Source organism: Sus scrofa, chromosome 11 (assembly GCF_054392235.1).
Source record: "Sus scrofa isolate SSC_HxYL_T2T_F1_AM1 chromosome 11, Sscrofa_HxYL_maternal_Yorkshire_Landrace_v2.0, whole genome shotgun sequence".
NCBI lineage: Eukaryota > Metazoa > Chordata > Mammalia > Artiodactyla > Suidae > Sus > Sus scrofa.
This window is the reverse complement of record NC_139393.1, coordinates 73,445,460-73,469,970: the sequence shown is the minus strand read 5'-3', so window position 1 is coordinate 73,469,970 and position 24,511 is coordinate 73,445,460. Positions and strand designations below refer to the sequence as shown.

The 24,511-nt window shown below is 45.6% G+C and overlaps 1 protein-coding gene across 4 annotated transcripts in view; it reads left to right on the top strand.

Annotated features, from left to right (window-relative positions):
• Positions 1 to 24,511, top strand: part of OXGR1 (oxoglutarate receptor 1) — a 177,253-nt gene that overhangs the window by 91,479 nt on the left and 61,263 nt on the right. The window contains exon 3 of one of the 4 annotated variants that reach the window (XR_014819765.1): positions 5,426 to 7,302. The exons of the other annotated variants lie outside the window; for them this stretch is intronic. The gene's annotated coding sequence lies outside the window, so the exon portion shown is untranslated. Of the gene's footprint in view, positions 1 to 5,425; positions 7,303 to 24,511 lie in introns of those variants that run through there. 4 annotated transcript variants of the gene reach the window in all.

The following is a 24,511-nucleotide window of genomic DNA, read 5'->3' as shown; positions in this document are numbered from 1 at the left end:
TCAGGATTTCTTTCAGTGGCTGTTGGCGAGCGTTCACAGCTCTAAATGCAATGTAGCGAAAGAGAGAATGCCTTCTTTCTCATAACCCAGGCAAGGGTTCTGGGATTAGCCTGATGGGACATGATGCACTGGCTTGTGCCTCGTGCTTCCCCATGACTCATGCACTTGGCCACGAGAAAGGATGGTCCAGGCCTGGGTCACAGGCTTCAGTCCTCGGAGCAGCTGCAGTCGAACCATCTCCACCTGAAGTGCCCTGAGGTCCCGGGCGCTGACATGCGTTGGCCGAACGTGGTTCTTCACGGGAAGAATAGGGAAGAGCTGTAGCAGGCACAAATAACCACCACTCCTGTAGCCACACCAGTAGTTAGCATCTTCAGGTTCATACTGGAAGACACTTTGGAGTTTTCTGTTTTAGGCTTCTAGATAGCAAATATAACAGGACATCCTGGCTTCATTAAGTGTTCATCGTTGAAATTTTAGAAAGTGCAGGAAAGCATAAAAAGGAGAAAATAATGACAGTAATCCCACCACCAAGAGAAAATTATCATAATCAGCTAGGTGTGTCGATTTTTTTCCAAGTAATTTACTAAAGAGTATTTTCCATATCATTAAATGTACTTCTACACTGTATTTTTCAATAGTTGCATGGTTTTCCATTGTATGTTTCTATTACTTAACCAGTCTCATAGAGCTTTTTATTTTTCTAAATTACGAATGCTGTGTTCACAATACTCATGCACACGTCTTTTGAACATCTGTAATGATTTCCCCAGGATAAATGCCAAGTGGAGAACTTGCTGCGAGTTACACGAAACAAACCCTTTCCAGATTTCCACCACTTTTTCATCCATAAATGTTGTATCAATTTATGTTTCTATCAGATGTGCATTTTGCTACATCCTCAGTGATGACGATTAAAAGTATATTTTAAGCTTGCCAATTTGATAAGCAAAAATAATGTCATTGTTTCCTTGGCATTTCTTCATGAAGTTGATATCAATTTTTATCTCAATATTGGTGCTTTTATATCTTTTGGTGAATGACCTCTTTCGGTCACTTGTCCATCCTAAAAGTTGGACTATAACATAAATAGTTCCTGATTGTTCGGTTAGGTTCTTTTTATGATAGGACTATTCATTATCATATTTACTAGAAATACTTTTCCCACTGTAACATGTACATTTTAATTATTTTAAATTGAAATTCAGGAGTTCCTGTTGTAGCACAGTGGAAACGAATCTGACTAGCATCCATGAGGACGAAGGTTTGATCCCTGGCCTCACTCAGTGCTTTGAGGATCCGGCATTGCTGTGAGCTGTGGTTTAGATCACAGACGCGGCTGGGATCCTGCATTGCTGTGTCTGTGGCTCCGATTTGACCCCTAGCCTGGGAACTTCCATATACCGCGTGTATGGCCCTAAAAAGACAAAAAAAAAAAAAAAAAAAATCAATATTCAGCTTTTTCTATTTTTTTGTAAACGAAGCAGTCTTTCCATTTATGTAGTTTCCCTTCAGTACCATTCTCAAAAATGTCTCCTTCACTCCAGTAAAGGGAAACAAACAGAAGGGGAAAAATGGGAATTCCAAAGCCTCTTCCAGGCATTCTGTGCCGTTCAATTGATAATTATTTGCCCTCTTGTATGAATTCTGCATGTTACACTGCTGTCCCTCCCAGTCTTCTAACCCAAGAAGGCATGAGTTACTGACAGCCATTTCTGCTGTAAAATAATATTTTGCATTGCATTTCCTGTATGAATTTGGGTTTCTTTTCCTTTGGATCATGCATTTCCAATGATATGTGTGTCTGTTCTAGTCCAAGACCCAATGTGTAATAACCACTACCTGGTAGGTAGTGTATTTTATTTGCTGCAAATGCAACATTTGACTATAGTTTCATCATATTTTTTGGATGATATACCGTGGGATAATTTTCTCAAGCTAAACAAGCCCTTCTGAGATTTTATTGGAATTGCTTTACATTTTTGAAGTAACTTGAGGGAAATATTTCTTCCGTCCATTAGAATTGCGTATTCCTGTCTTTTTGTCCCAGAGCATCCTCCTCCAGTTTAAGCCCCATCAAACCAAGACACACTTTCCTCCTCCAGCCTTTGGATATATCAGGCCTGGGACTGAGAGCCGTGAAAAGGCTCAGCTTTCTTCTTCCTGGGCAACCCAGGGATCCTGCCGGCCTTGCCAAAGGCTTTCTGGCGAGGACCGGGAGCTCTCTGGGAAAGTCTTTGCAGCCACAGGAGATCTGAACTGGGAACTCCAGCCATGCCAGGAGAAAACAACAACAACAAAACCCAAAAACCAGCGAACAGGCCCCTCCCATGGCCTTCACTCTCAGAGGAAAGACAGTTTGCACTCAGCCAGCAGCAGGCGCCTTCAGAACAACCGGCCAGAATGCGCAGTGGCAGAACCGGTCATTTTCTTCCAGCTCAGAGCAAATTCTTTTAGAGCAGCAGGAAATGAAATGGTATTCACACTATCAATTACCCCAGCTGTTTACCTAATGAACTCGGCTGCAGAGACAGCCATTTTCAAGACCAAAAGAATATAATAAGCCCCCAGCAACCCTGCCGTAACAAGCACCTTGGCAAACTCAAGGTCTGAATTCCTGCGATTACAGTCTAGCTGCCAGGAAGATGCCATCCCATTATTGACTCATAATGCCGTATTATTTATTGGGCTAATTATGCTCGCTACCCCTCAGGGGCCCAGAATCAGAGAAAGTAAGCAATTTTTTCGTATTCATTCAGCAGGGGAACACATTTCACATTAGAATAGATCTCGCCAAGGTCTATTCTCCTAGGAAGGGGCCTCCTGTGGGTTTCGGTCTCTACCCCTAAAGATTACAGGGCCTTCGAGGGCATTGTGGGACCCAGTGGGGAGCGAGTGCCCCCGCGTTCAGTGAAACAGATTTCTGTTTTGTCAGAGCAATTTTCTGCGCAGCTCTCACTTCCCACCCCCCGACGTCAGCATCTTGTACCTGCTCTCCCAGCGTCTTTCTAACAGGGTAGAAATTCAAAAGAGCATTGCATAATATTGCACCTAACCCTGCAAAGGCAGAATTATTTCAGATGAGGAAGCGGAGGCTCAGAGTACTTAAACAACTTCTTTGGTGGATGCAGGCTGATCATTTTCTTTTGGCTGCGTGTCATTCAGTTGTTCCTTTATCTAATTGCTTACCAGGCTCCCACATCCTTGAAATCAGACACAGCTAGTTAGATCTCACACGCCCTAGGCCTCTGGTGTGGCTCCTGGTATATAATGGGAGTTTAGTAATTGTCTGTTGAATAGTGAGAAGATATTGAATTAGAAGTCAATAAAATGCTAGGATCCCATCTCCGTTCTAGTAATTATTAGCCTTGTGAACTTGAATCTATCACATTTCTCTGATCTTGAGTTTCCTCATTTCTAAAGCGGAGATGATAATACCAAATACTGCTAAACTTTCCCTTCTCTTTCTCATAGGCCTGTTAAAAAGAATTTAAAAGATAGCGTAGGAAAGGGTTTGAAATAATTACGGAGTGTAGATAAAGTGAAATCCGTCTCACTAAACACTTGTTAATAGGAACTGATTAGAGTGGAAGAGGCCATCCTGACTCATTGCTTTCTTCCCTCTTAACTCGCAGATCAGAGCTGTTTTCATGACCTCAGCGTTTACCAAGTCTGTTCCAGTGGATCTTTCTTTCTGACTCTCTGATCTCTCTGCCCTGGACGCTTTTGTTTGTTTGTCTTTATTTTGTTTTGTTTTTTGGCTGAGTACGGGGCATGTGGAAGTTTCTGGGTCAGGGATCGAACCCACATCACAGCAGTGGCAATGCCAGATTCTTAATCCACTAGGCTGCTAGGGAGCTCCTCTGGACCTTTTGAGTGATGCAGTCGAAAGACCCTGTGAATACACAGGCAAACTATTCAGGTGTAATACTTGTTTTGCCAGTAATGAACCATGTGATGAAGTTATTTAAACCCTGGACTATTGTTTTCCTTTTCTTTTCTATAAAATAGAGATAGTGATAGTGTTGGTGATGGCAGAGGGAGGGAGAGGGAGAGGAGGCAATTGACTGTCCCTAAATTATGCTGCAGCTTTGTTACTCCGTGAAGATGACTCTGTTCTTCTATGAGGCGCATGCTCTGAGGTTTCTTTATTATTATGGCCACACCAGAGTCTGGAGAAGATGCTCTGAGTAAGATGGGGTATGCCGTGTTTGCGGGCTGTGTATAAGCCAAGAATATCATCTCCAAGTATCATTCATATATATATAAATGACGGGGTCACTTTGCTGAACAGTAGCAAATTGACAGAGCACTCTACACCCACTATAATGGAAAAAATAAAGATCACTTATAAAAAACAAAAAAGGAATACTATTCCCGCCCCCCCCGCCCCGCCTCCCCTGAAAGAAAGCGTTTTACAAATGGCAGCTGGGAGTAAACCCTGGTCAAGGCTTGGACCTACTGCTCCTGCGGAGAGAATTAGTTAGACTCTAATTTATCACAAAGTACCATCTGATTGGATGGCTTCTTCCCTAAAGAGCCAGGCAGCCAGGAGCTTGGGCAGCCAGGCCAGACTGTCCAGACCTGAGACGCTGACCTCTTCAACGGAGGGACGGTACTCGCGGGGGGAGGGCGCCCATGGGGGTGTTGTCACAGGCATCTGATGGGACTTTCTGAGGCCAACACAAACTGTCAGCCCACTGCCACCTGGGTCCTGCCCTGACTGTCACTCCAGCTCTTTCTCCTCCTGGAAATGGCTCTGGTGCCAACCTTCTCTTCCATTTCCCTAGAGGGCTTTGCCCAGAAGTTGCATTTCTCATGCAGTATCTTGGAGAAATTCATCACCTTTTCTGGCAGGCTTTGAACTTTGCTGCTCAGAGGCTGGAATCTAAAATAAAACTGGCTTCCTTAGCAGTGAGACGAGTACAAATTTCATAAAAGTCAAAGTCCCATTTTCTCTGTTGCATTTCACAGAAGTTTCATGTGATTCACATAAGGTAACATATTTTACCCAAAGAAACTAATGCTTCTGGTCAGGGTATAAAACAAATGGACACTCGCAGAGTTTTCCATGGAATCTTTTCCTATATTCCCCAGGCGAGGGCACTTCCTCAGGCCTGGTTAGTTACAGACCCTGCTGAGGCCTGATTTGTCTGCATAGAAAGAAGAAAACAAGCCTCTCAGGACATCCTTGAACTTAAGGGTGAAGAAACATGCCCTGAGCAGATGTTGCAGCTCCAGTGTAGAGCTCAGAGGCACCAAATCTATGACCAAGCTGCTGATGAAAAGACCAGAACATTTTTTAGCCGTGGATTTTATAAGCCAAACCCTGGGGATGAGTTCTTGGTGGTGGAAGATTGTGAGAGGTGTATGGGGCAAACAGCCTGATGAGTAATTTTCATGACCTTTCCTATGAATAAAACAGGTTTATTACTTTGAATCTTTGGCGAAGGACCGAGGCCTGAGAAAAGGCAGACGGGGCAGAGGAAGATAGTTTGCTGGGACTTCAGTGGTGGAAAATGTACTCCCCAAATCATTGCACTGGGCAGCGGTGTGCCACTGGAAGGGACTATTTTTTTTTTTTTTTTTTTAATATTGTACATGACTGCGATCCAAGCTCCACCGGGATCTCTGTACTGCCCGTAGCCTTTGATGTCTTTTCAGTCTGCTGGTTATTTCAAGGTTTCTCTACTTATCTCCAGGCATCCCATGCCACCTCTGCCACGGATGCCCCAAAGATGACACTGAGGCCAAGTTCACAGTAAAAAAAAACAGCCATCATGTCAGAACTCCTTTGACTTCTTGCCCGTCACATGCAAATTTCCTGTCACTGGCACCTTATTAGTCAGCTAGGGCTGCCGTGACAAAGCACCACAAACTGAGTGGCCTCAGCAACAGAAATGTATTTTCTCACGGTGCTGGAGGCCCAAAGTCCAAGATCAAAGGTTGGTTCCTTCTGAAGTTGCTAGTGAAGGATCTGTCCCAGGCCGCTCTCCTAACTCCTGGTGGTTTGCTGGCCAACTTTGATGGCTTCTGCTGCAGGGCCTTGATCTCTGCCTTCATCTTCACATGGTGTCTCCTTGTACACACGTGTCTGTGTCCAAATGTCCCCTTTTTATAAGGATGCCTGACATATTGGATTAGGGCCCCACCATATTTCAGTATGACCTCTTAATGAATTATAACTACAACGACCTATTTCCAAATTATATCACATTCTGAGATACTGGGGGGGAGGGGAGGGCTTCAACATATGAATTTTAGGGACGTGCAATTTAACTCATAATGGGTGCCCTCCCTCATCATCTCAAAAGTTCTCTTCCTTTTGGGAACCCTTGTTGTGGTGCAGCTGAAACCAATCTGAATAGTATCCATGAGGATTCACGTTCCATCCCTGGCCTCGCTCAGTGGGTTAAGGATCCGGCTTTGCCATGAGCTGTGGTGTAGGTTGCAGATGTGGTTTGGATCCTGCATTGCTATGGCTGTGGCGTAGGATGGGCAGCTGCAGCTCCAACTTGACCCCTAGCCTGGAAACGTCCACATGCCACAGGAGCGGCCCTAAAAAAGAAGGAAAAAAAAAAAAAAAGAGGAAAAAGAAGTTCTCTTTCTCTTCAGTGTGGCTCCTCCCCCACAGGGATTTCAGTGTCCAACCATTCTTGTCTTGTCAGAAACAATGCCTAACTGGGCACCACTTCTCTCTTCAATAGCTGCAATTGCTCCATGTCTATCAGCTCTTTCTCATCAAGACGTAAGCACGTTCACCACCCTCCCACCTCAAGAAACAAGTGCAATCTCAAAAACTTCCCATGGCCTCCCACCTCGGCCGGTCAGCAGCAGCATTTCCCCCGCAGCCCACATCTGCTCCCTGCACTGCTGTCTCCTACTCACTCAGCTCCCTGCAGCCCAGCCGCCTTTCTCGGCACTGGAGCTCTTCGTGCTAAGAACCGCAGATGACTCCTCTGTGCTTGCGGCAACGGCCTCTGCAGCCTTCATCTCCCCTGGCTCTTCCTCTCGACTTAACACCGACGACCTGCCCCCGCTCTTTCAGCCTCTACAGCTCCCCATTCTCCTGGCACCGTGTTGTCCTGGTTGTCTTGCCACCTCACGAGCTGCGCCACCACAGTCTCCCTTGCTGGCTCATCTTTCTCTGTCAATCCCTTAAGAGGTCAGCATTTCTCAGAGTCCCGTCCTCAGTACCAAAGCCCCCCGCCCCCAAACGCCAACGACCATGTGCATCCTGTGGCTCTCACATTTATTTCAAGCTAGGAGGGCCCCCCTGAGCTATGGGCCTACTCATCTTATTATCGGTGGACCTCTTCGGGGGCATGTCCCTAGCCAGCCATTTGCTTATTTACTTCCTTCCTCACTTACTTGCTTTTTTAGGGCAGCACCCGTGGCATTTCGAAGTTCCCAGGCTAGGGGTCGAGTCGGAGCTGCAGCTGCCTGCATGCACCACAGCAGCAGGGGATCTGAGCCACATCTGCAACCCTTACCACAGCTCATGGCAACACCGGATCCTTAACCCACTGAGCAAGGCCAGGGATGGAACTGCGTCCTTCATGCCTACTAGTCTGGTTCATTATCTCTGAGCCACAATGGGAACTCCTCAAACTATTTACTTGTCGTTGAATTCATTGTGAATCATCCCAATCGGTTTTTCCATGGCCAGTATTTCAGTCCATGGTCCTGCAGTTTCCCCAGTGTCTAAGCCAGAAGCCTTCATTCTTCTTTATTCTCTTCTGTCCCATGCACCACATCCAACCACACCTCTTCTTGAGGTTCTCTCTTGGTATCTTTTGGAATCTTCCAGTTCTGCTTCGGACAGCTGCTCATTTCCGGCGGTTGGCATCATTCGCCCAGACTCCTGCAGCAGCCGAGGGACGGGTCTCCTGCCCTCTGATCTTGCAGTTTTGGGATCCATTCTCCACACTGCAGCCAGAGCAGGGCCACCTGTCCCTGTGTAACACCACTCTCCTGCTAAAAGATTTCCAGGGGTTCCCACTGCTCTGCACGTACAATGCAAGCCCTTAGCGTAGATTTTCAGTCTGTCCTGTGCTCGGGACACCTCAGTACCAGTGCCCTAATGAGAGCTGCAGCCAGTCTGAAGTGCTTGCAGACCCCCTGCCCCACCTCCTCGTCGCCCCGCCCCGGGATTTCACTCACTTTACAGCCTTTCCGCATGTTGCTGCTACTGCACGAGGCCCCGGCTTCTCTCTCCTTTCTCCCTGCACTACCGGCCCTTCAACAAGAAGATACACACCCCGAACTGGCATCAAAAGTCCTCCTAAATTTTCATACACCAGGAGATTCCTATCAGCCTTCCTCATTTTCATCACATTCTCTAGTATGGACTGCATACATATGAATATCCTTCTGAAGGACTAGGACTTGGCAATTATGGCTAAGAAGTAGCCTATCTCGAGCACACGGCATAGGGCCCGGCAGATAATAGTTGTTTGTTAAATGTTGGCTTGGATGAAAAGACTGGACCATGCCTTCAGAAATATCATTGAACCAAGCCGTCCTTGCCTCAGCCAAACCAGAGGCAGTGCCCTCATCATTTCTGGTCCATCCTGAACCAAGTAGTCTCAAGGACAGATGAGTTTTAGAAAGAATCAGAGAGATCCCCAATGCTTAAAGTGTACAGAAAACTTTTAAGTGCATGTTTCGTTGACAGTTTCCGCTATTTGTAATGAATATTTAAGGTCTAATTTAAAAAAAGATATAAACTCCTCTTCATTTGCACGTCGATTGAAAAAACAGTCCTCATAACTGTCCCAGGCAGTCAAAGACCTCCCCAAACAAACTCAGTGGGATTTGTGTGTCATGAAGTGAAGCCAGTGGTAGGTGTACACTGAGAGGAGGGGCTGTGGTGTAGGTTGCAGATGTGGCTCGGATCTGGCTTTGCTGTGGCTGTAGCTCTGATTTGACCCCTAGGCCGGGAAACTCCATATGCCGTGGGTGCAGCCCTAAAATGCCAAAAAAAAAAAAAAAATTAATGAAACCAAAAGCTGACTCCTTGGGGAAGACCAAAAAAAATTGAGAAACTCCTAGCCGGATGGCTCAGAAAAAAATGAGAAAATAGTATACATTATCAATATCAGGAATTAGAGTGGGGACATCACTATTGGTAGTTCATTGTTAAAATTATAATATGGAAATAATATAAATAATTTTGTGGCAATAAATTTGGCACCCTCAATGAAATAAATACATTCCTTGAAAGTCACAAACTACCAAAGTTTATTTAAGATGATAACCTAAGTAGCTGCTTATCTATTACAGAAATTGAATTCATAATTAAAAACCTTTCTATGAAGAAAAATATAGGAGTAGATGGGTTCACTGGTGAATCATAAATATTTTGCTGAGGAAGTAATATAAATTCTCTATAAACTTCCCAGAAAATTGAAGACAAAGAGAGAAAACTTCCAAACTCATTCCGTGAGACCAGTATTATCCTATAAATCCTGACTAAGCCATAACATGAAAACTATAGATCAGAGTTCCCATCATGGTGCAGCAGAAATGAATCCGACTGGGAACCATGAGGTGCAGGTTCGACCCCTGGCCTTGATCGGTGGGTTGGGGATCCAGCGTTGCTGTGAGCTGTGCTGTAGGCTGCAGGTGCGGCTCGGATCTGGCGTTGCTGTGGCTCTGGTAGTGGCCGGCAGCAACAGCTCCGATTAGACCCCTAGTCTGGGAACCTCCATGTGCTGCGGGTGTGGCCCTAAAAAAGACAAAAATAAAACAACGCAAAAAACTATAGATCAATATTTCTCCTGAAACACAGATGAAAAATTGATTAATAAAATTTTTGCACATGATGTTCAACAGCATATAAAAGTATAAAACAAAATGACCTAGTTGATTTCATCCTACAAATGCAAGTTTGATTGGCCATTTGAAAATCAATGTACTTAAGCATATTAATAGAATAAAGGAGTAAAATCACATCATCGGCTCAACAGGTACAGAAAAGCATCTGACAAAATTCAATACTCATTTGTCCATTTTTAAAAAAATTCTTGGAAACCTAAAAAGAGGAAATTTCCTTCTATGGTAAAGGAGATCTCCAGAGACATACAGCTTACATTATCATCTGAGACCAGTGTAGGAGTTCCCTAATGGCCTAGCGGGTTAAGGATCTGCTGTTGCCACTGCAGTGTGACACGGCAGTGTCACTGCAGATAGCGGAGGAACGTGTTTTCCTTTGCCGTCAGTGGTTACGCAGATACACTCATGCATCAAAATTCTTCAAGCGAGATTTAAACTCTGGATATTTTATTGTATACCTCTTCTATACCTCTCTAACTTGAAAATATTTTTTTTTTTTGTCTTTTGTCTTTTTTGTTGTTGTTGTTGTTGTTATTGTTGCTATTTTTGGGCCGCTCCCGAGGCATATGGAGGTTCCCAGGCTAGGGGTTGAATCGGAGCTGTAGCCACCGGCCTACGCCAGAGCCACAGCAACGCAGGATCCGAGCCGTGTCTGCAACCTACACCACAGCTCACCGCAACGCCGGATCGTTAACCCACTGAGCAAGGGCAGGGACCGAACCCGCAACCTCATGGTTCCTAGTCAGATTCGTTAACCACTGCGCCACGACGGGAACTCCTTGAAAATATTTTTTAATTTAATTTTTATTTATTTGTTCATTATCATTATTTTTTTATGGGCTATACCTGCGACTATGAAAATTTCTGGGCTCGGAGTTGATTTGGAGCTGCAGCTGCTGGCCTCGGCCACAGCCACTGCAACAGCAGCACCAAGCCTCGTCTGTGAAGCACACCACAGCTGGTGGCAACGCTGGATCCTTAATCCACTAAGTGAGGGCAGGGATTTGAACCTGCATCTTCATGGATGCTAGTCTGGTTCTTAACCTGCTGAGCCACAATAGGAAATCCAAAATTTATTTTTATTTTTATTTTTATTAGGGCTGTACCTGCAGCATAATATGGAGGTTCCCAGGCCAGGGGTCAAATCAGAGCTACAGCTGCTGGCCTACACCACAGGCACAGCAACGCAGGATCCAAGCCACGTCTTTGGCCCTACACCACAGCTCACGGCATCACCAGATCCTTAACCCACTGAGCAAGGCCAGGGATTGAACCTACAACCACATAATTCCTAGTCGGATGTGTTTCCACTGTACCATGATGGGAACGCCCCCATTTTTTTTTTTTTTAAAGAAATGCCCACTTTCCCCATCTAGGAAGACAAACAGCAGTAGAATCAAGAACTGAAGCCATGGCATAAGAGGAACCTGATGTGTGACTGGGGCTCATAGAACCGAGAAAGGTGATTGTCCTGTCTGGCTATGCAGGGCGTATAAACACCTTCCCTCTGCTACGTATAAGATGCACACAAGTAGTGAAGGTTACTAATTAATTGCCCAATCAGAAACACCAACCTTCTAAGAATGTCTGGAGGTTCTCTTGTATAATTCTACACTTTGTGTCCAAGGAAGAAGGGCTCGGGACTGGGCAGACACTTGCCCAGCTGAGGATTTGATGAGAAATTAAGTGCCAAGCACTTCTTAAATGAGATACACACTCTGCAGCCATTTAGTAAACAGACATTGGCCGAAAGACTACCTTCCTCTCCCAGGAGAAAGGGTAAAATACCCTCAAAGTAACATAGAGACAGGTAGGATTTTTGCAGCATGATGGTTACATGATCCTACGGTTAGCCTTACATGTATTCAGCCTTAAGTACAAACACAAGCTCTGGTCACAAATTTCCAGTAGTTCTCTGGAGGTTAATGCACTGGCTTTTAGCAGGATCTGACAAGAACAAGGTACTATATTATTAACTACTCAAAAATCACAAATAGGTTTCTGGTAGAACAGATCTGATTGGGAAACTACATAAAGTGGAATGATCTGTGTCTCGCATTCAAAACAGATGTTAAGAAGATACTGCATTTGCCGATGGCATTTGTCCTAAAGGTCAGATTTAGCAAATCCTCATTATGCCAGCTTTACCTCTGAGGCCCTGGGCCTTCTGTAGTCAGTGAGACTCCTAACTTCTATAGTTACGAAGAGTCAAGCAGAGGCAGAGGTAAGATGGAGAGAGGAGCTGAGATGGGCAGCAGAGGGAATTCTCCAAACCTCCCAGCAGAGTGGAGATGCTGCTTCTGGGGGGTGGGGGTGGGGTGGGGGACATGGCAACCAGCCTGGAGAGTTGTGCTGCTTCAGTGCCCCAACCTCCTCTGAAGCTCCCCACCCCACTTACAGCTATTTTGCTAACTCTCGCCAGTGTCCAGCAGGATTCTTACGATGCAGGGTTCTTCTGAACTTACAGAAGGCAAGCCCCAAGCAGCTGCCATCTTTTCAAGTATTAGCATTATTACCAATACGCCACTTATGTCACAAATGATCTAAGTACTCTTTATATAAAATATGTTGGGAATCAGCAACATACCAGAGAGAGTTTAGAGAAACTGGGCAAAGAGCACAGACAGATGATTTGCCAGAGAAGAAATGCACATTAACTCACATTAAATGCTCTCCAACTCCCATTAAATAGATCCAAGGCACTCGTGACCAATTTCAAGCAAAATGAGCTAGAATGTTTCAGGTCTCAGTTTGGCGATGACTTGGAAAATAGTCATGAGCATATGGCAAGACGAGCCTTGGAGGACCTTTGGTCCTGTTCAAAAAGTCCATAAGCTATTTGGGCCACGCCAGAAGGTCCCTGAAAGTTGTTCCTGTCCAAAAGGTCCATGAGCCTATGTGGTCCATGTCAAGTTGTAGAAATAGGCAGTGGTGATAATTGTGCACTTTGGATATGATTAATGCCACAAAATTGTCCACTTAAAATGGTTAAAATGGGAACTTTTGTTTTATATATGTTTTACCACAATAGAAAAAAGTGGGTTGTTTTTGTTTTTGTTTTGCTTTTTAGGGATGCATCTGCAACATATGGAAGTTCCCAGGCTAGGGGTCGAACCAGAGCTGCAGCTGCTGGCCTATGCCACATCCACAGCCACAGCTCACGGCAGTGCTGGATCCTCAATCCACCGAGTGAGGCAAGGGATTGACCCCGAATCCTCATGGATCCTAGTCGGGTTTGTTAACCACTGAACCACGAAGGGAACTCCCAGAAAAAAGTTTTTTAAGTATTTAGACAAAATAGAAAAAGTAGAAAAAGGTGTAACAAAGTTGAATCAGGGAGTTAGCATCAATATTGCACTATTTTTTTTCCCCAGGATTTTGGGGGTGAATTTTAGCTCTTATGTTTTGTAGTGTGTTGTGATTTCTTGTCTCATTTTGAATACATTTGCATATTGTTAAGAAAAAAACCTAGGTAGAGCCAATGAGTAGCTGATGCAGTTGTTCCCCAAACAATAAACTTAAAGAATAGCTAACTGTTGGACCTCCCTCCGTCTTGTTTAATCCTGCAGCATCCTTGGGCGGTGGGTACCGGTATCCCCTTGTCAGGGATGAGGAAAGGAGGTGAAGGGCCTTGCATCCAGCTCCTAATCAGAAGGTCTCTCTGTTTCACTGCATGACACTGCCTCTCATTTGAAAACTGCATTAGACTGTAATGTGGTTGAAGAAAATCAGCTCCGTGCACATTCTGTAGCTTCACTGTGAGCAAATAGATGCATGTGACTGAGCATTTTAGACTGAAAACAGTGAGCTTTCCCTCTGAAAGAAAGAGCTGCCACCATCCAGTCCCGGCTTAGCCACTGACAAGTCTGGGAGCCCCAGCGAAGCCATTTAGCTGCTTTGGGCCTCGGCGACAGCGTCTGTAAAAGCCAAGTCGATGCTATTTATTGAGTGGCCACAAGGCTTGAGACCCCGCGCTGTGGCGGCAGCGTCAACAGCTCTGCTCCCGATGAAGCCCGGATCTAGCTGAGCAGAGAGACCTATGAATGCCAGGCAGGAGCCAGAGGACGGAGGCAACAGTTGGGGCTGGGGAGGCACGGCGTGGGGCGGTGTGAGCAGGAAATGGATCGCCCGGAGCGGAGTCCCCAGCCTTTGTGTCTTTGGGGCTCCCGGAAGCAGTCAGGGAAACCAGTGTTTCTGGTTAGCTGGTTGGGTGACCCCACCCCACCCCACCCTGGCTGTGCTCTCTGTGGTTCCCACTGACTGCGCGGAATGATCCAAAGTGCCTGTACGTGATTTACAAGGGATTCGAGAGGCGTGATCGAGTCTCCATCTTTTGCACAGGGCATGGTGTCATGTGAATACACACACACACACTCCAGAAAAGTTAAAGTGCTTTGCTTTCAGTTCTCAGTAATAGAATGGAACTGTGCAGAGCAGGAGAAAAGTGGGAGGCTGGCAGTGGCAGATCCTCGTACACACGCAGGTCTGTGAAGGTCCTAAGCCAGGCCTCCCGGTGCCCCTCCCTGCCACGCCACCGCCTCCACCTGAAGACCGGCATGTGGGCTTTGTCTCCAGGCTCCAGGGAGTAGCCATCAGACTCTCCCCCTCCGCACCGTGGCCTGGCCCTAAAGCCTGCCTTCTTTCTTTGTTTAAATCCCCGCATCCCTGGAAATCTTGCCTGCCCCGCATTCTCTGGCTGGCCCTGGCTCCTGTTTCTCCTTGGTCTCAGAAAGCTTAGAGTGAGGTGTAAGGCCCTCTCTGTCCTTTCCCTTTGTTTCTGCTGGTGGTGTGTGGAGGTGATTGAGAGGGAGCTTGGGTCCTAAGGATGCAGGAAGCTACAAGGGTCATTTTTAGAGACAGGGATTCTGGGAGTTCCCATTACGGCTCAGCAGGTTCAGAACCTGACATTGTCTCTATGAGGATGTAGGTTGGATCCCTGGCCTGGCTCAGTGGGTTAAGGGTCTGGTGTTGCTGCAATGCTGCAGTATAGGTTGCAACCATGGCTCAGATCTGGCGATGTGGTGGCTATGACATAGGCAGGCAACTGAAGCTGGCATTTTGACCTATAACCCAGGAGCTTATATATGCTGAGGGTGCAACCCTGAAAAGAAAAAAGAAGACAAGGATTCTGAATGGCAGCCTTTTTGTCTTTTTCTAACCTTTAGTTATACCGCAAGTTATATTAAGTTTGTTTGCCTGTTATTCTTGACTTTTTTCTAAACCTGATCTTTCAAAGGACCACAGATAAAAAGACCATCAGATACAAAGGAGAGAAGGGAGTGTTTTGCAGGAAAAAAAATATATATATATGAGGCAAAGACAAAGAAATGAGAATGTACATGACACATTAAAGGCATGGAAATAGTCTAGTCTCTGCAATGAGTAGGGTCCTTGCAGATTGTGGCTGGAAGTGAGTTCTCAGAAATAAATTAGGGACGCTTCGTGAAAGAGCTCGAGTCTTTGAACTCTACGTGATGGTTCTCATTCTGTAGCAAATGGGAGGTGATCGTGAAAAGTCTCTGGAGAATTGATGACATGACTGTCTTTGTTTTGGTCAATTCTGATGGTTGTGTAGAATGAACTACAGCAGAGAGAGGAGTTCCTGCTGTGGTGCAGTGTGTTAATGACCTGGTTTGTCTCTGCGGAAGCAGTGGTTCAATCCCTGGCCCGGTGCAGTAGGTGAAGGATCGGGTGTTTCTGCAGCTGCAGCCTAGGTTGCAGCTCTAGTGGGGATTTGATCCCTGGCCCTGGAACTTCCATGTGCTGTGTATGTTGCTGAAAAAAAAAAAACAAAAAACAAGGGGAGAGAATCTAGGAAAATCACGTTTTCCCTAAGTCATCACTACATTGTACCAGGTACTGTGCTAAGCTTTGAAGTCGTGAACAAAATGGACAAAAATTCCTGCCCTCCCGGAGTTTAAGGGCTGTGGGCTAGAATCCTGCAGGGTTGCTGTGGCCTTCAGTGATGCAGTGATAGGAGGAATAGGTAGGGAAGATGAGAGCATATTTTCCAAGTGCCGTTAGCAGCATTTGGAAAGTGGGTGGGGTATGGGAGAAGGCAGTAATGTAGCAGACTAATTTTAACCAAGGTAGGGTTCAGAGAATAAGAATGTTTTATGTAAATGTCTATTGTCAACATCTTAAGCATGAGTTTTATATGAGGTATTCCTTGGTGGTGACCAGAAAGCCATTGGCAATAGGCCGGGAGTTTGGCAGACAGGTGAGAACTACAGAGTTGAGAGACTTAAGAACATAGGTGATAATGAAAACCACGGGTAGAGATGGAATCATCCAGAAAGAATATGTAGGGTGAGAAGAAGAGAAAAAGAAGCTCAGAACTTTGGAGAAAATATACCTTCAGCATCAAAAAGACAAAAAACTAATGAAGGACTGAGAAGGAGTCATCAAAGATGTCATAGGAGAAATGGATGCTTTGGAATTCGAAGGAGGCAGGTGTTCCCGGAAGGGATAACTGGAGGCAGGTGCAGGAGGAAGCTCAGGCTGGCTCAAGAGATGGGGGAGCCAGGAGAGAAGCCCTGAGAATCAGCTTCCTTAGAGGAGGAAGGGGCAGAGGGGACGCCTAATTTTAGAAAAGGAGCCAAATAAAAAGGGAGGTGAAGAAGCACGGTAAGATGCCAGCTCTCTGTTGCTTAACCTGACATATTAGAAAGAGTAGTTTAGGTGTTCTGTGACTTCCTCTGTGACACGTACGTGACAAAGTTCCTTTTCTGTAATTCACCCTATGAATCCCAAGAGACTAAAAGTAGGACCTGCAAAAGAATTAACCTCTTCCCAAGTCTGGCAGGGAATGTTTGAGAGAGGTCTTGCTTTCATGGCCCACAGTGCTGGGCCTGGATCCCTTCCCGTCATCCATAGAAAGGATTTGAGAGCTGTGATGACGTAAGTGCCATCCTAGGATCTTAGAACCAAGCACGGGTGTGTTTCCCTTTTTCATAGCCGAACAACGAAGTGGCTTCAGATGAAAGACAACGTTCCAATAAAGGCTTCTTTGTGGTCAAGACGTCTAGAGGCTTTTGGACCACAAAGCTCTTGAACGTTTTATAGAGAACGGGCCCTTGGACATCAACAGCAGCATTTGGGAAGCATCATAAATCAGTGAATAATCTCCTTTGGATCAGAATAAACCGAGTGACCCTCAGCTGAGAACTCTTACCTGGGCAGGCCTGCAGGAGATTTAAGGGATTAATAACTCAAACTTCCTCCAGTTCCCATGATGACACAGCTTGATAACTGTCATTGGAACACCCAGTACCTCTCTTTGTTTATTGGAGTCCAAGCGCCACTTCTTTCTTCCCATGGCAGTTTTCAGTGAGTTTCGTGGCCAGCTCACACTAATTTATTTGTTCCAGTCTGCCCCCTTTAGCTTTCCACAGAGGTTACAAAATGAAAAATTGTCAGTACCCATATCCACCTGACCTTTTCAATTGGAAAGGTGCAAAGACTGCCCTGTTGGGCTCAGAGGTAATTCTGCCAGGAGCAGCTGTGGCCTCAAAGAGTCAATGTAAATATTTCAACAGGTAAATAATCAGTCAGAGAGCTTGGGCCAAAAAACTACAAATATGGAGCAAAATGCAGAATGTCATGGGTAGAGTAAATTTGAAAGGAAAGCTGGAGATGTGGCATTTCATAAGAATAGAACCTTGTCAGAAGAGGTGCTTTGAAGCAAAATAAGTCCCAATAAACAGCTGTTTTCAAGGAAGCTCAGGAGGACAGATGGAGAAATGTGTGAGGGCTTCCATTCATCCTGGACTTGGTGCTAGACATGCTACATCATCACAAGGGCCACATTTATTATTTAAAAATGACTCAAAAACTTTTTCCAGTCTTATTGGTCTATTGGGTAGCACCAGAAGAGAAGAGGCTGAGACATGCTTTAGGGGAGGAAAGAGGAAAAATAAAGTCATTATTATATGGCTTGGAATTCCTCAAAACTCTAGTGTCTGGGAGTTCCTGTCATGGCTCAGTGGTTAACAAATCCAACTAGGAATGATGAGGTTGGAGGTTCGATCCCTGCCCTTGCTCAGTGGGTTAAGGATCCGGCATTGCCGTGAGCTGTGGTGTAGGTCGCAGACGCAGCTCTTATCCCATGTTGCTGTGGCTCTGGCATAGGCCGGTGGCTACAGCTCTGATTTGACCCCTAGCCTGGGAACCTCCCTATGCCATGGGAGCGGCCCTAGAAAAGGCAAAAAGACAAAAAACAAAAACGGAAAAAAACAAAAACAAAACCTCTAGTGTCCAATAGAAATAATCGAAATGGAACTGATTGTAGGTGCAATCATCGTTGTGAAAGTTCTATAACTACAGAAGGGTATGGGAATGGAGATTCCAAAATAACACCCATGCATCCACGGACAACCGATTTCAACAGCGGTGCCACAGCCATTCAGTAAAGAATAAAATTGTCTTTTCAAAAAGTGGTGCTGGGAGTTCCCGTCGTGGTACAGCGGAAATGAATCGGACTAGGAACCATGAGGTTTTGGGATCCATCCCTGGCCTCGCTCAGTGGGTTAAGGATCCAGCATTGCCGTGAGCTGTGGTGTAGGTGGCAGACTCGGCTCGGATCTGGCATTGCTGTGGTGTAGGCTGGCAGCCGTAGCTCCAATTAGACCTCTAGTCTGGGAACCTCCATATGCTGCAGGTGCAGCCCTAGAAAAGACAAAAAGACAAAGAGAAAAAAAAAATGGTGCTGGGAACTTCCCATTGTGGCTCAGCAGTAAGGAGCCTGACTGGTATCCATGAAGATGCAGGTTCGATCCCTGGCCTCACTCAGTGGGTTGAGGATCCTGCATTGTTGTGACTGTGATGTAGGCCAGTAGCTGTGACTCTGATTCGACCCTTTGTCTGGGAACTTCCATGTGACGCAAGTGTGGCCCTAAAAAAAGAAGTAAAAAAGAAATGGTGCTGGGACAACTGAACACCTCCATGGAAAAGAAGGAAATTGAACACTTACCTCACATTATATACAAAAGTTAACTTCAAATAGGTCAATAACCTAAATTAAAGAGATAAAACTCTTTAAAACAATAGGGGTAAGTCTTCATGACCTTGGATTTGGCCATGGATTCTTAGATATGACACCAAAAGCACAAGAAAAAATAGATAAGTTGGACCTCACCAAAACTGAAAACTTTTCACATCAAAGGACGTTATCAAGAAAGTGAAAATAGCATTGAGAACTTTGTTTAGATACTCATGTTGCAACAGAAGAAAGGGTGGGGGAAAAAATGTAATTGTAATGTATACATGTAAGGATAACCTGACCCCCTTGCTGTACAGTGGGAAAATAAAAAAAATTTTTTTTAATTTTTTAAAAAAGAAAGTGAAAATATTTGCAAATCGTATGTTTGATAAGGGTCTAGCTTTGCAGGATATTTAAAGAAAATTTATGACTCCACCATAAGAAGATAAACCATCTAATTGTTTAAATGGCCAAAGGACTTGAATAGCCATTTTTCAAAAGAAATGATTCCAGTGGCCCATAAGCATATGAAAAACTGCTCAACAACATTGGTCATTGGGTAAATTCAAATCAAAACCACAATGCGATGCCACTTCTCATTCAGCAGGATGGCCGTAATCAAAAAACAAGATGATCACGGTTGATGAGGACGTGGAGACCCTGGAATCCTTGTTCATAGCTGCTGGGAAGGTAAAATGGTACAGCTGCAGTGGAAAGCAATTCACTGCTTGCTCCAAACGCTAAACACAGAATTATCATATGATCCAGCAGTTTCACTCCTGGGTATATACCCAAAAGAATTAAAACCAAATACTCAGAAAAATACATCTACATACGCATTCACAGCAGCATTAGTCACAGTGGGCAGACATTTGGAAAACAACCTAGATGCCCATCAGCAGATGTGTGGATAAACAAAGTATCATATATCCATACTGTTGTAGAATTCCCAGAAACCGCCTCAGAGGACGCTCGAGGAAGGTGGCAGACAGCTTTATTACACTGGGAATCGCTTCCCAATCATGGACCCTGAACAAAAAGGGGGAGATACATTCATAGTGCTTGCTTACGTGTCTGACATGCTACATTAATCTTTAGTTACATGCAGGGTACAGAAAGGTGTACAGCTGTTAAAAAAAAAAAAGCCTTATATTTTTACTTTAATGATTAACCTCAAGCACAATCTAGCTATTTTGACTTTCTTTAGAACAATCAGGGTGCGGCGTTTTCCAAGTCCTAATGACTTTGTTTTTCTCACATGAGTCACCTTAAGTTCACCAGGATGGACGGCGGAGCAAGATGGCTTCACCCTCGCCAAGCTCCTTAGTCCCTTTTCCACACCCTACAATACAGCAGGGTATTATTCAGCCATGAAAAGAATGAGGTATGAACACAGGCTACAACATGGATCGACCTTGAAGACATTATGCTAAATGAAAGAAGTTAGACACAAAAGGTTACCTATTTTAAGATACCATTTATATAAAATATTCAGAATAGGTGCATCTGTAGAGGCAGAAAATTTTTTTAGGTCAACCTCATGCTTGGAGGGGGGAGATGGGGGTACGTGTTCACTGGGTATGAAGTTTCCTTTTGGGTGATGACAATATTTTGGAACTAGATAGAGGGGGTTGTTGTGCCATACTGTGAATGAACTAAATGTTACTGAATTGTTCACTTCAAATGGTTAATTTTATTTTATATGAATGTCATCTAAAATTTTTTAATGGAGAAGTATGGTTCATAAAAATGGAAGTCCTGGAGTTCCCATTGTGGTTCTGTGGTTAACGAATCTGACTGGCATCCATGAGGATGCAGGTTTGATCCCAGGCATTGCCGGGAGCTGTGGTGGTGTAGGTAACAAATGTGGCTTGGCTCCTGCTTTGCTGTGGCTGTGATGCAGGCCGGCAGCTACAGCTCCGATTTGACCCTTAGCCTGGGAACCTGCATATGCCGCAAGTGTGGCCTAAAAAAAAAAAAAAAAATTAGAATTAAAAAATGAAATGGAAGTCCTGAATTCTCTAGAGAAAGGCTTGAATTTTCTCTTTCAGGAAGCAGTCAAGCCTTGTAATGTAAAGAAACACATTTCCATGACGCTTGGCCCAAGGAAGTATAGGAAGTTGCTTTTGAGCCTTCTTCCTCCACGTTCCACCCACCAATACTATGGATGGGTTAGAGGAAAGTCTTTCTCTCAGTTTCATCCCCTCCAAAGATTTCCTGCATCTACCATAGGCCTTTAACTTGGGACTCCACATGACAGTGGAGAGGAAAGAGCTCATTGAGTAAACCAGTAAATTTATGCCCACAAAAGCCAGGCGCTTCTTCAAGATTATTCAGACCCATTCCTTGAGGCTCTGTTAACCTCCTGGGATGCCTCCCCATGGTCCTTGGGCAGAATTCTTCCTTTTCTGTGCTGGGTTTGCTCCTGCTGTTAATCTCACTGCTCTAGGCCATCTGTCAAAGCTCAGAGCCCAGCAGAGTGCCTGCTACTAAAGGCCTATCAATGCAAAGAACTTACGTGGAAATTCCCCTGCCAGGTAATACCATGTCTCAAACTCAGTAAAGACATACTTGTTCCTTAGTAATATATTCGTGTGTGTGTGTGTGTGTGTGTGTGTGTGTGTGTGTGTGTCTGTGAGAGATAGTGTTGCTGAAACTCAGCCTCTGTCCACCAGGGTTGAATAGAAACGCAGAGACATGGTTTTGGGTGAAGGAGGAAAAAAATAGCTTTTTTGCTTTGTCAGGCAAAGAGGGCTACAGCTGGCAAATGCCCTTAAGACTGTACCCCCTTTGGGGGAGAACAGGAGGTGGTTTTATAGTCTGGGGAGTGGGAAATAGGGCTGCAGGTAAGGATTAGGGTAGAGGCAAGCTTGCATTGTTTTTCCAAGCTGGTGTTACGTTGTCCCAGGCCTGGTTCTGGCAGTCCTTCTTTCCAGAATGAGGAAAGCTTCATTAACGTCTTCCATTTGTTGGGGGTTTAGTGCTGTGGAAGGAGTCAAATATATTGTTATCTACATTCCTTGAGGAGGGACCAGGATGCTGCCCGGAGGATGCACTATTGTCTCTTGACTCCTCCCGGGTCGGTCTCTGCATCCCCTCCCTTCCCTGATGCGCAACTGTTTGAATGCTGTGGAAAGTCAAGGAGGCTGAAGGAGGCCCCTTGCCTAAAACGCAATGGGGGACATAGGCTTTCGTGCCCAGGAGCCCGCAGGCCCTGCTAGGTTACAGTGGGCTTGTATTTGCTTGTGGACACCTCTTCATGAACACGGGTCGGGTCATCTCGCCAGAGGACCTCCTGTCTGTGTCTGTGGGTCTAGCAGTGTGGCTGCTATTGAATTTCTGTCCTTCAAAGAGTAAATGTATCATTCAGAAACCAATGAATTGAATTGAATTCTGCTTTCAAAGTAAATGGGGAACTGGTTCATCTGAGGCTGTTTCTCTGAGATGCAGACGGGAAGGGGCTGGAGAAAGGTGTTGGGCCAACAGCCAGTCCCTGGTTTCTGGGGGGCTGTGGTGACCAGCTGGCAAGGGAAACCACCTTCCCCTCTGCACCTGACTGATTCTGTCACCGGAGACAGGCTCGAGGGGAACCTGGGAGCCATCAGCCTCAGCAGCATCCTTCTGAGAGGCGGGAACAGGAGACGGGGAGTGGGGGATGCAAGAGGGCAAATGCAGTCACTAAAGCAAAACTCTCTTCCTGCCCGGCCCAGAGTCAATCCAGTTACTTCCATTTGTTATTGTCGTAGCTGTCTTGGAAAAATGTGTGACTGTTCTGGAGGTGAATTCAGAACCTTGTGTGGAAGGCCGCTGGTGGAGGTGGGAGTGTACGTGGCTGGGGAATGAGCTGGGTCATTAGCTCACGCGTTCCCAGCCCCCAGACGTGGCGCCCCACGGAGCAGAGCGCGGGGCCAATTTATTTCGCCTAAAATTCGAGGTGGGATGTATTCCCATCTCCCCTAACACGACTGCAGCTGCTGCCCAGAGCACACTTTGGTTCTAAGAGCTTCCAAAGACCCCTCCCCGTAACCCTTGGCGGAGGAGCCACTGTGCATATTGGCTCTTGCGTCTGCCTTTGTTTGCACTGACTCCTCATCAAAGCCGTCACCAGCTCAGAGCCCTGCAAATCATTTTGCAGTGTGGCTTCCTCTGACATCACTTAGCTGACTCTTTTGAGGAAAGCCACTATGGAAGAAACCTTGAATCGAGTTTGTGATGTGGATAAGATGCGAAGAAGGTGAAGCCTGGGGCACGGAAGACACAGGGCAGCCTGAGCCGCCAGAAGGAGGGTGCATTGTCACGACACGATTTAAAAACCCTCGTAAAGGCGACATAAAGCCCGTCATTTTATTATCTCCATGCAGCTGCATTTCTGAACCGTGCAGTGTGAAAATACTCCTCCTCCCCTCCTCCAGGGGCAAATCAAGCCATTGGCCTGAGTATGTGACCGTGTTTAGCACGTTCTTGCTCTGCTCACTATAAAATAGTTTTGACTCTAGAAATTGAGAGTATGAAGACCAAAACGCAGTTTAGAGAGTCTGTCATTCTTCCTTCATTCCCTTCTATCATTAAGCAAAACCTAAGTGTCCACAGCTAGAGATCAAGTTTACCAAGACAGACCCTGGCCCTGGAGAAGCTGGAGAGAAAGAACGTTCACGACTTTCTCAAGGTCACCTGAAATGCTGAGCGGCAGAGTCAAAGCAGGATCCACACTACATTTTCAAATGACCTTCCTTCAATGAGGGGTTTTGGGCAGGTACAACTACAGCCTGGCTGGGCCTTGAAACACCTTCCCACCTTTGACCCAACAACAACAAAAAATTAATTATTGGTGCTTTTAATAAAAGCTGTGTTCTGGGCTTTGTGTGTTCCCTTAGCACACAAGTAGTTCCTGGAACTTTGCACCAGCTCCTGCCATCCCCCGCCCCTCCATATAGGGATATTTTTTTTTCCAGCAACACAATTGTGTTTTGAAGTTTCTGCTTCAAAGCGAGAACTAACAGTTGTCTCCCCAGGTGCCTGAGCTGAGGCAACCCCCGCGCCCGCCAGCACCACCTCGAATGACTTTTAATTAAATCGAACTCAGTTAATCGTGACTTCTGCTTTATGCTTCTGTTTTCTACATCTGAGGTTCTATTTATAAACCCTTTAGTCATATGGGCCACTGGATTTGGAACCTAATTAGAGCTGTGTATTACCGAGTGGTGGCCCCAAACCTGAGCATCGTTTTCTTAGGAGGCAGGCTCATTAATTGCTTGTGAAGGACCCGCCGCGCTCCCCTCCCCAGGCTTGTCTGTGGATTCCATCTCAGGTCCCCTTTCTGCCAAAAGCCCCACACCACACACCACGCCGAGGCCATGTCTCAGGGCTTCGTGGCCAAGGCGTGTGTTGTGATCCAGGTAGGTTGCAGCAGGCTGCCGCTCGCCAGCCTGTGGCCGTTGGTGACTCTGGGTGGGTCTTGGTGCTTTGGCAAGGTTCCTGTTACTGCGCAGGGCTCCGATGACCTTACAGCCTGCTGGCGTAACAGTTTTCAAGGTTAAAGCCCATTTCTCCTCCCATTGTGGACGGAAGCCAGGATTTAAGGAAAAGAAAGAAAGAATAAGGAAAAGAAATCAAATAGAAATTCAACCACGGGAGTCAAGGGCAAGTGAAATTGATTTTAAAGGGCTGGCTTTAAGCCACAGAAACGAAGAGAGT